The following is a 10,103-nucleotide window of genomic DNA, read 5'->3' on the forward strand; positions in this document are numbered from 1 at the left end:
TTTGCAGGAAAAGCTTTACGGGAAGAGCTTTGCGAAATCCGCCAGGGGAACGACCCGATTTGCAGAACTGCAGGCCGGGGGGGGGGGTTCGGTTGTTGTCTTTACCCAGCCGACACTGGGGGGGGGAGTTTTGCAGTGCAGAACCCATTGCAGAGAAATCCCTTCGAGGACGTGAGCATCCCCACGTTGCAGACCTGCAGGAAGTCATGGATGCAAAGCTGCAAGACGTGCGGTGGAAATGGTTTTCTGAGTGGTGCACTAGCAGGCAGCGATGGTTTGCAGGAACTGCGTTTAATAGAAAGCTTTGCGATTCTGGAAACCAGATATGCGATCGCCCCCGTGCTCGCTACAGGCGATGGAGAGAACGGCGGAAGGGATGTAAAAAATGGAATTTTAGTTCCGTGCAGGAAACGCAAAAGATGATGCTAAGCATCAGATTGCAAGAAAAAGGGAAGGGCTCAAACGAGAAATATTCATACCCTGGGCATGGGTGGGAGTGAATAATAAAGGCTCGGTGGAGACCCTGTTAAATCCCAGTGCTGAATATATTTGGTCCCAGGGTCTTCTTTGATGGAGTGTACCGGTTTATTAAGCATTCAGCTTGATGTGGTTTGTAGAGAAGTTTCATGAGGTCACATCTAGCAATTGCAACCCCACTCTTTCCAGTGAATTTTCCAATCACTGCAAAAGGTCTGCTTTATTTTTAAGTGGTTTTGTCGCATAAGAATGCCAAATCTTCAAAATTCTGCAAATCTTCAATTCTACAAATCTGATTTTGCCCTGTATCTGACCTGCAATAGAGCAACAGGCAGGAAAGCTTTGGGAAAAAAATCTTTTGACTAAGTCTCTTTTGAGTAAACCTAGAAGCCACGGGTTAAGAGGACAGGAAGTGGAGAGTAGGAATAAATGGGCAGCTCTCTGATTGGAGGGATGTCAGAAGCAAGTCCCAAAAGGACTCATGTTGCAATTCGAGCTGTTTTGAACTTGTTCATAAATAAGGAGGAGTTAGGATTTGAGCTATGTTCTGCTGATGACACAAATTAGTTAGTAAAAACAAAAAGTGAATCATGAACAGCCACTAATTGGACGAATAGACAATGCATCCTGATAGGGGCTAAGTTGACAACAGTTGACCAGGAGTTGTGTTGAATAGCTCAGTGAAAATGTTGGACCAGTGCACAGCAGCTGTGAAAAAGGCCTATGTTCGGGATCGTTGGGAAACAGGCTGACAATAAAGCTTCTAAGATCTTGATTGTTGTTGTTTAGTCGTTTCTGACTAAATGCTGCCTCGTCTCGCCTGCTTCTTTTCCGCCGGATACAAGGCGAGGCCTGGCGCTCCCTCCGGCTGCCCCCGCTCCTTCCATCGCCACGGCCACCTCCCCCTCCTCCCCCCGGTTCACCAAGGGTGGATCCAGCCCACGGGGGGGGGGGAATCCTTCGGAATCCACCAGCCTTAGCAGTAGCGTTGGAGAGGAGATGGCGGCAAACAATATGCATTTATGAATATTATAGGGAGGTATGCCCAATGTGTGGAGGGTTGGGGTTTTTCTGCAGAAGAGCAAGAAACACAAAAGCAAAACTTGGCAGCATAGCTTGCCAATCAGCCAGTCACTTTTGGTATAAAGTACAGCAATGTTCATTTAACTTGCACACTTTCAGCTTTCTGTGCTCAGCAGTGGTTTTTTGGTTTTTTTAATTTAAAATAATGGGGTTGAAAGGATCTGGGGGAAAGACTTGGGCAATCTGGCACACCATTGCACCCAATGTGTTTTGACTACACGCGATTTTGGCTTTCTGTACCAAATAATCAGAGCCGGCCCACTGAGGAGGCAGGGCAAAGGACCTGCTTGAGGCGGCAAAAAAGCAAGAGGCAGTGCTCTGCCCCTCCCCCCTTCTGCCACCTTGTGGAAGGCTCCCTCCTCTGGCTGAGCTGGGCAAGGGGGGAGTGTTCCAGTGCGCGGTAGGAGAAGGGAGCACATAATGGTAATTAATTTGTTGCTGATTTTAGGCCTCTGCATAGAGAAACGGGTTACAGCAAGGAAACTACTGTCCTCTGTCAGGGGAGAAATCTATGAGACACAAGAAAATGCAGATGGAACTTTGGTCTCATTTACACTATACATTTAAAACACATGGCTTCCGCAGAGGATTCTGGGAACTGTAGTTTCTTAAATGTGCTGAGCATTGTAGCTCTGTGAGGGGTAAACTATAGTTCCTACAATTCTGGGTGTGTGGGTGGGACCATGTGCTTTAAATGTGCTTTGTATCTATGGTGTGGCTGTGACCTTACACACATGCTTGATTTTCTGAGAAAGCTGTAAAAAAACAACAACCAGAGAGGTTTATGAGTAGATTTATGGTGAACACGATGGTTTGTAGAATCATGTATAACTTTCCAAGTTGTTCTCTGGCCAGGCCAGAGCACTTCTGTGGCATGTTACCAGGCCCAGAACATTGGTACCAAATGAGTGTCACATTTAGTGTCCCATGCGCTTCATTATAATGCAGTAAGATTGGAATTTTCTCAAAGGGGAACTACACACACTAAAATAAATATTGGAAGAGGAATTGTGAGTCATTGGTGCTTCCATTCCCCAATATAGTGTGTGTGTGTGGTGTGTTTGTAGGAATTCTCACTGCAGGGGAAGGTGTGCTGTTCCCTTCAGCAACATACTGCCCTGAAGAAAGAAAGAAATTTCCACAAACTAATGTGGAAAACATTGCAAAATGCAATTCTGGTCCTGAAGATCTGGGTGGATAGTTCTTCTAATGCCTGGGTATCCCTGACTTGCAGTGGCTCTGGAAGGATCTTTCTTAGCAGTCCTGTCTGGAAATGCCTGGGACCCCACCTCCTGCATACAAAGCATGCACTCTGAAACGGAGCTCTAGCCCTACCCCAATGTGCACTTACTAGGGAGTAAGACTATGGAAGCACTCCGACTTCCTTCAAAGTAAACTTACTTAGGGTCAAACTGCATTCCTCATGATCAGGAGAAAACAAAAGGGCCTGACAATGTTGCATCCCTAGATAACCCCGATTGCAGAAATTGGACACGTGTTTGCTTAGAGTGGCCACTGACACTTGGCCAAAGGAATGGACACCAGTTTGCATACGCTGTGTGTAGATGCACATTTATTATTAGTAATTTGTATTCTACTAAGTCATAGTCACTAGTCCCATTGATTTTAGTGACTCTGAGTATGACTTAGCTGGATATATGATATTACCTTGAGTATGACTGATGTGTTAGGTCACCCTATAATTCTACAGGGGAATGTACATCTCACTGTAGTGGGGACGACTGTGGCCTAGGTGGTTGTGCTTAGTCTGCTGCCGATGTACTAACTGTTGATGGGCAACTTCAGTGCCCCTGCTCTTCCTTCTGTATCTTTCAGCCAGACCTGGAATGCCCAGCCATTCATACAGAGAACTGCCACCTGTCCATATCTTAAGCCTCTGATAGCCCTGAAAATTGACAACTGTCTTCTGTAAAATAGGACACCTGAGCATCTAATATTTGCTTTTCTTCTTCTGCTAATGAGTGAATGTCATGCCATTTCTTCTTTCATCCCGGCCTTTTCCACATTCTGAATAATCTAAATAGGATCCATTTGTTTGTATATTTAGGTTACTTTGCGTGTTGAGATCCCGCAGCCACCTCCTCATTGGGAAATAACTCACACAGAGACACAGATATTAGGTTTATGTTATTGGGCAAATTTGGCCACAACTTTATTAAATTACAGAATGTGAGCGGTATTGGCTTAGGCATTGATTGGACCCAAGTATATCTGACTCCTGCCCGCAGTGCAGGAAGTCCAGTAAGGGTAAACCACCGGAAGGGTGAGCCGTGTCAATGCAAACCAACTCAAGCTCCTCCTGGTGTTCCCATCGGGGTCCTGTCAAGGCCCTAGCCCCCAACCGGGCTTCGGACAAGATCAACACCCCAGGATTCCTTTAACGGAATACCCTTAAGCTTAGAGGGGCAGGTGATGGCCACACAAGGAGTGCTAGGATGGGAAGCATCCATGTAATCCACCTTGTCTTAAGACACACACCAGTGATGCATCACAGGAGCACTTGGCTTCATTTAGTTCTTAAGGGGGAGAGATAGATAAAGAGAAAGAGAGAGAGAGAGAAGGAGAGAGAGAGAGGTTGCATTGGAAGTAAGCAGGGACACCGCAGGGGCTTGAACCCCGTCCTGGAAACCAGGAGCGCCAACCACCAGCGTCTTTTGCTTTTTTTTGGCCAATGCAACAAGGTGAAAAGCAAAACCTGAGAAAACACTCTGAATACAGAATGTTCTCTCAGGAAAAAAGAAAACCCTCAAGAATGATGAAGTTGCAGACAGAACACAATCGAGGTTTTATCCCTTGCCATTAGCAAAGGATGTTCACCTAGATGTGTTTACGTCACAGAGTGCCATGAGTGCCATGTTGACTGCCATTCATTTGCAGGGCAGAACAGAGAGACTAGTTCCAGTCTTCAAACTCCGCCTTTATGCTCACCTTTTTGTTTGTCCCTCCGAAGTGTGAATTCATGGGCCTGGAAGTTCCTTCCGCTGGTCTGTGAAAAGCAATCTGGACTCATTAGTTTGTCCCCGGCCCTTTCCCACCAATTCCAGAGAAATGTTTTTGGAACACAGCTGTTCTTACTGACCTGACTTCTGCAGGAAGAGCTGGCTTCACCTGAGTGTGGTGGGCTCTGGGACAGAACTGTGAAGAGATCAAGCGGGGGGAAATGGAGAAGCCAGCACAAAAGGATTGTACTGGAAAAGATCACGGAATTGTGGAGTGTGAAGTTCACTTGCCGTTAAGTTTCCTGAAGGCTTGCAAAATTCTATTTCTGGCGTCCCTGAGATGCACCTGGAAGAGACTAGGGTCTTGAGCAGCCCTCCCCTCCAGACACAGAAGCAAAAACAACCGGTTACCTAAAGCAGCGCAGTCAAGATGCAGGTGTCTCTCAATCCTGTACTGCAGGTGTTCACTTGATGCATCAAGAGCTCTGACCCTGCCTCTTACTTGTCAATGGAGCAGATCTGCTTCCGGCACAGGTAGCTCTGTGAGGTGTGTAAATATAAGAGCTGGAACAAAACAAGGCTGGCTGTCCCACCCAAAGATGTACCTTATTGTGTGGTGATGGCACAGGAAAGGGCCTCCCCTGCAGTGGTGTCCCCACACGAGAAGTCCCTCCAGGTAGAAGCACGGAGAGCGACCACATTTGGCTTTCGACTTCGCAGCTCTTCTGGAACAAGGATTGAATAACCAACGTTGCTCAATACAAGCTCTTTGGAATATTTAGTTGGCATATTTGATGGATGATTCCATTTAGAGCCTACCTTTTCTCCAACAGGCTCAGGGTGCTTGAATGGTCCCCCTCACTGCGACCTGAAAGAATCTTTGTACAAAGAGTTGCAGGCAGAACACAACAGAGATTTTCCCCTCAGCCAAGATACTCACCTAGTTGACCTTCAGCCAGAAGACACACAACTTTATTGCTGGTATAATTACGATGGAGCATTTAGAGATTACTTGTTAGTTATTAGTACTTATGGCCACCTCTGAGAATTCAAAAGTATTTTTAATAGAAGCTACGATTGCAGTTGAAGGTAAATAAGTGAGAGGTTACAGGCAAAGTAAGCAGTTTGCTACACCAGGTTTTAAATATATTACTTTAGGAACAGAAGTACTGGCGAGGATCCTGATCTTAGCGTTTGTTGAAAACCCAGCAACTATCTACCCTATCATGCAAGTTTTCACCAAAAAGTCAGCAATACAATTTGGGTCAAATTAAATTTCGAATAGTCTCAGCCTTTATGGATCATGTTCCCTGCATTCAACAATCATACATGTACCCCAGGCAAAGAAAATTGGGAGCTACATGCCTCCTTTATTTACAGGATTAAAGGGTACAGACCTATATTCTAAAATGTTTCACAAATGTGGGTTATTATGATTTTGTGTGGTCCTCTCCGGTCATTAGTGGAACAATCAGCCACCCCCTTATGTATGAGTAAAAATGGCCAGAGAGCAGGGATTCATAAGATTTCAAAAATTTTCTCAATCATTTCAGCCTTATCATTAGCAGAAAAAAATTCTGCCCTTTATGTACAGGAAAAAATGGTCACAGCTCATCCTTCCTAATTGTGAATATGTTTGTGCTTAAACGTTTGCTGGACTTTTTTTGCTTAGAAATGGCTGGCAAAATGGTGAAAACCTCTACTCACTCCAATGCCTCTACCAGGCCGCCTCTCCCATTGCCATCAGTAGATTCACCCTCAAAATGCCTTATTTGCTTTTTCACACCGAAATCAGCAAGGCAACTGTTACAGACAAAATAAGCAGTTTGATGCATCAGCTTTTAAAATGGGTATTCCAAATGGGTATTCTACCTTAGGAACAGAATTACTGGCGAGGATGCAAAATGCTGGCATGTTTGGAACCTTTTGGATTTATACACATCTGAAGGAACAAAAACTCAACAATATTTTGGTGACCCTCTTCTGCAGTTGCCCAGTAAGTACAATTCGTTTGGCTTCATGTGCCAAATGCCACCACTTTTAAGCAGCTGCTCAAGAGGGTTTGTTGTTCTACTCCTTGGAAGCCACAATATACATAAAATTAAGTTCTGCCCATTAGCAAAGGAGCTTTTCTATAGTCCACAAGAAGCTATCACAAAATGGCTGCAAAGCATTTTTGTCAACAGGGCAGCCTGAGCTAAAATGAAATTAAATGGAACTATGTTGTCTTCTGCGCCTCTGCTTTGCTCTTTAGCACATGCACAGCTTTCTTTCCCCCTGGATTCCCCTGGATCCCCCACCCTTCTCACTTCTAAGTCTTACCTGTCTTAAAATCTTACCCATCTTGGTTTTTCCAACTTCTGGAGCGAGGTTCTGTAGCGAGTGGTCGCAGACCAGATCCAGGGGCCCTTGGAAGAAGCTGCTTTTCTGGGTCCATTTCCATCAGGGTTTAGGCCTGCTTTTGGCCCGGAAAGGACCTTGGTCGCCCTGCACCTCTGGCGAGAGACAAGGGGAGGCGCTCAGTGACCCCCAGTGCCTTCCATCAGCTTCGGCTGGTGTCCCAGTTGCGCCCCTCTCTGGACAGGGCTAGCCTGACTCCTGCTGTCTCTGCTCTGGGAACAGTGGCATAGCGTGGGTTGTCAGCACCCGGGGCAAGGCAAGTAATTTGCGCCCCCTAACCCATGGATTTTAGCAGGGGGCAGAGAGCTGCGAGTGCGAGTGCCCCCCCCAGGTGTTGCAGCCGGCCCCCCCTGCACCCCCACACTACGCCACTGTCTGGGAATCTGTTCTTCGGTCGTTCTTTTTGTTTTGATTTGGTGTAGCTGATATTTTATATGAGCCACCCTTAGACCTTCGGGTATAGGGCAGTATAGAAATTCAATAAATAATGATATTAATCACTTTGGCAACAGAAACGCCAGCCTTCTTTTTATGAAATGGCTTCTCCTTTTAAAATAAAAGCCTTCTATTTTCTGCAACTATTCTTCATATCCACCTACCCTTTCCTCTGCTCCTTTGTACATCCAAAGACTTGTTGGTCAAAAGGGAAATAAACTTGATTTTGCCCCTCACGTTCCTTCATGTGTCTTTGTTTTCCCTTGGCCTTTCTAGTCATCAGGTGTATCTGCTTTTCTTGATTCTCTTTAAAATCATCATCTTGGTGTTTTTTATGAGTTTTCAGTTTAAATTTTTCTTGGCTAAGCTTTCTTTTAGGGGCTTTCTCAAAGTCCAGCATCTGTCCAGAATTTACTCTCCCTGTTTTACTATGATTAATTCTTTGTTGGTCTTCTTGTTTTCTTTCAGTTTCCTTTAAATTTAAAATGTATTGCGTCTCCTAACACCTTTTAGGGAGTTACTGAATCTATTTAGCTTCTGTCTGTCTATCATCTACAAGCAACATTTAAAATTGCCAACTAGGGGGATCACAAGTGAACATTTGTTGTATCCCTTTTTAAAGTTGTCAATAACAACTTCAGCTCTGACCAGTGAGAGGGTTAAAACCAGTATTATAGCCAGGGACAGTCTCACTCACTAGACTCTGGCTCGCTCCTTCCACCACCTGTCAGTCATAAGGGCACATAAAATAGTCCCTTGGCGCATTAATACAGTGGATACAAATGGGTTTGTTTTCAACATGGGATCACTGTGCATGGGTGAGAAAGTAGTGCCAGCCCCACCCTCTAATAACAGGGTTGCTGGGGGGCCAACTTGAATAAAATATGGGGGGGTGGGCGGTAAGCCCTGCCCTACATAGTCACAGGACACGGCACACACAATTAAATGGCAATGGCCATCAACTTGCGGGAGTGGGGTCCTGGCCCCCTTAAATATTTGGGGGGGGGGCTTAAGAGGAGTTAGCTCCTAAGCCAGGGTATGTCTCATTGCTGGATCAATGTCTTTGCTTGCTTGGCTATGTGTAGAACCTGCTGTGCCTTTTAATGACATTTTGCCCAAGTTTTGCACTGATCTGAACATTAAAGATTTTGGTAGACACGGCAGCCTGAGTCTGAATTCTTCTTTGAGTGACAGCCAGGAAACTCTCCTCCACAGTGTCCTTTTTTGGAGGTTCTCCTTGGGGGAGGGGCCCCAGGGGCCCCAAAATGGATAGCCTATCGCTTTAAGAAAATGCTAAGAAACTGTTAAAGCTATCTACCTCTATCATCTATCTATCTATCTATCATCTATCTATCTATCATCTACAATCAACATCTAAAACTGCCAACTATGAATATCACAAGTGAAAATTTGTTGTATCTTATTTTAAAGTTGTAAATAATAACTTCAGCTTTGACCAGTGAGAGGGTTAAAACCAGTATTTATTGCCAGGGACAGTCAGTGGCGGAGGAAGTCGCTCGGGCACCTGGGGAGCAAGCTGCCCATAGGGGCAGGGCGAGGGTGCAGTGAGGTGTCCATAGGGGCAGGGTGGGGCAAGCCGTTCATGGGGTGGGGTGCACCGTGGGACCTCCAAAGTCTGCCTGCCTCCTCCCACTCATTCACCCTTCAGCTGGGGGGGGGGGGGAAGGCAGTGGGTGGACTGTTACGGCAGCACGGAGCCTGCAAACACCTGAGCCACCACATCTCCCAGGAGAGATGCTTGGCTTGGGCCCACTGCAGGCCCCGTGGTGAGTGCCGTCCGGCATTTTGTCACCCCCCTCAGTTGTGACACCAAGGGTGGCCCCGCACCTACCACACCCCCTTCCTTCGCCCCTGGTTGCAGGTGGTGTGGTCGGGGGTTCGGGGCGAGAACTGCCCCCCTAATCAAGCAAATAAAAAAAAATACTTAACTAACCAATTGTGTCACAGGTAAATCAGTTCTGCCCACCCCCCCTGGTTGCCGTGTGTCTTCTTTTTCCAGGACACATCCTCTTTTTCAGAGGTAACATTTTAAAAATTTGCCAAAATGTCTCTGGCTATACTTTCTGGATGAATCCCAGACAAGACTGGTGATTTAAGATTTGCTTTCCCCATCTCTTCTCTTCTCCTGCCCCCCTCAGCAATATATCACAGCTTCTAAAGCCTATGTATGGTGTTGTTGTTGTTGTTTAGTCGTTTAGTCGTGTCCGACTCTTCGTGACCCCCTGGACCAGAGCACGCCAGGCACTCCTGTCTTCCACTGTCTCCCGCAGTTTGGTCAAACTCATTTTGGGAGATTTGAGAACACTGTCCAGCCATCTCATCCTCTGTCGTCCCCTTCTCCTTGTGCCCTCCATCTTTCCCAACATCAGGGTCTTTTCCAGGGAGTCTTCCCTTCTCATGAGGTGGCCAAAGTCTTGGAGCCTCAGCTTCAGGATCTGTCCTTCCAGTGAGCACTCAGGGCTGATTTCCTTAAGAATGGGTAGCTTTGATATTCTTGCAGTCCATGGGACTCCCAAGAGTCTCCTCCAGCACCAGAATTCAAAAGCATCCATTCTTCGGCAATCAGCCTTCTTTATGGTCCAGCTCTCACTTCCATACATCACTACTGGGAAAACCATAGCTTTAACTATACGGACCTTTGTTGGCAAGGTGATGTCTCTGCTTTTTAAGATGCTGTCTAGGTTTGTCTTGCTTTTCTCCCAAGAAGCAAGCGTCTTTTAATTTTGT

The 10,103-nt window shown here is 46.1% G+C and overlaps 1 long non-coding RNA gene across 2 annotated transcripts; it reads right to left on the bottom strand.

The window, feature by feature from the left end:
* Positions 1–2,330: 2,330 nt before the first annotated feature.
* On the bottom strand, positions 2,331–6,975 carry LOC309360335. 2 transcript variants are annotated; one of them, XR_014163998.1, is made up of 5 exons: positions 5,340–6,975; positions 5,126–5,245; positions 4,661–4,866; positions 4,510–4,567; positions 2,331–3,597 (listed from the first exon to the last, which is right to left on the bottom strand). It is a non-coding gene; the product is annotated as an uncharacterized lncRNA (long non-coding RNA). The 2 variants fall into 2 exon arrangements; XR_014163999.1 differs by lacking the exon at positions 2,331–3,597 and adding an exon at positions 4,074–4,097.
* Between the last annotated feature and the right edge of the window lie 3,128 nt (positions 6,976–10,103).

Source organism: Podarcis melisellensis (genome assembly GCF_964234715.1).
Source record: "Podarcis melisellensis genome assembly, chromosome: 17".
NCBI lineage: Eukaryota > Metazoa > Chordata > Lepidosauria > Squamata > Lacertidae > Podarcis > Podarcis melisellensis.